The sequence below is a fragment of the Galeopterus variegatus genome, unplaced genomic scaffold (genome assembly GCF_000696425.1).
Source record: "Galeopterus variegatus unplaced genomic scaffold, G_variegatus-3.0.2 Scaffold6533, whole genome shotgun sequence".
In the NCBI taxonomy this organism is placed as follows: Eukaryota; Metazoa; Chordata; class Mammalia; order Dermoptera; family Cynocephalidae; genus Galeopterus; species Galeopterus variegatus.
Genome location: NW_007732644.1, coordinates 56,029 through 57,594, shown reverse-complemented (window position 1 = coordinate 57,594; position 1,566 = coordinate 56,029). Strand labels below are relative to the sequence as shown.

At 35.5% G+C, this 1,566-nt stretch overlaps 1 protein-coding gene across 1 annotated transcript in view; it reads left to right on the top strand.

The window, feature by feature from the left end:
• PLCB4 (phospholipase C, beta 4) overlaps positions 1–1,566 on the top strand; it is a gene marked incomplete at its 5' end in the record, with an annotated part of 85,642 nt that overhangs the window by 70,110 nt on the left and 13,966 nt on the right. The window lies entirely within an intron of this gene.

Genomic DNA, 1,566 nt, shown 5'->3' with positions numbered 1-1,566 from the left:
CAGAGGGAGATAAAGACCAACCAGTTCAACTCCTAGAGTGATTCAGTTCTGATCATTCAGCAGCTAGCTGTGGAGAGAGCCTCCTTTCCCCTTCTTTACAGTATTAGGACTCCTATGAATTTTCGAAAGACGGGCCTGACCGAGAAACAGCAAAGTATCGTATATTTTAACCTCTTCTCACTTGAGCAAAGTGAATATTGTATTTGAAAAACTGCAAATGATGAGCTGGACTTTTCCCTGGGCAGCAGAGAGTTTATGTTAATTATGTCTTTTCATCACAGCTTGGTTGCAGCTTGCCTGCTTCCTACTTAGTGCCTACTATATGCCACAGTTAGGGTCTATTGACACACACAAAAGAGTAGGAAATAGAAGCATTACACAAATAAATCAAACAAAAAACTTTTAAAATGCCAACTGCTTAAGTTATCTGTTTGCATGCCCAAATTACCAGTCTTATGTTGGAGTGATAGATATTGCCATAAGAACATTGTTTTTGCCATATTTCCCAATTCTCATATGAGGCAACTAAATGATACATCATGCTATATCTTTCCTGCTGGATAATGTCCTACACCTCACATGTTTTAAAGCATTCTGTTTAGTTCTATAGGATTAGCAGTTGTCTTTTTGTTTTTTCCTTAGATTCAGTATGCAGAAAGTTCATCATTCTGCCTTTGACCCATGCTACAAAACCAGATTTTAGGTATCTACCCTGATCCAAAGATATTTCACAGAATAAGACATTTTTCTAATCAAAAATTTTTTTGAATAAAGAGTATATTAGCCCACAACAGTATGCATTGTCTGAAAGAAAAAAACAAAGTAAACTAATTCTTGCCTTGGTTAGGAAGTCATTTGAAGAGACCATAACCTAGTTACTAATTTACCTTAAAAAATAAAGCCATGGCAGGAGCATTTTCCAAAGCAACAGCAGGGTTTAAGCTTTTTCTCAAGTGGTGGTTGTGTTTCCTTTTTTACCATCACAGCTGTTGTTCTTGGTTTAAAATCCTTGCTTTCTTAACACTTGTCAGCAATTTGGTCATGGAAAGTGTTGGTTGATGGAAGGAATGAATGAATGGATGAATGAAGAAATGGTCAATTTACTAATAAGTAAAATTTGAGAGTGGTTTTCTTGGGTGTTACACTTCTCACTAACAGAGATGAAAAAAGGATTACTCAAAGGACCAAGAATGCAATAAGAAGCCCAAAGGGACTGCACCTCAGCAACTCCTCTGTTAGGAGAAAACTGGGTACAGCCCCAATTCAAAGTTACCTTCTGTTTTTTATTGTAAAGACAAGGAAGTTTCACAAGAAAAATCAGTTGATACAATCATTTCAAAAGGACACAAAGACACAGGCAGTGTGACAAAAGTTATCTATGGCTAAGTATAGCTTAAACAATGGAAACTAGTAACATCAGTAAAATTAACAATGTGACATTCCAAAGTACAATTTGTGAAAAGCTAAGTTGGTCAAATTGTGATCATTATCTAAAATATAACCTCTCTTTCAATGATTTAAGCAAAAGTTGTATTCTTATGGTAAAATCTAAGTATAATTATCTCT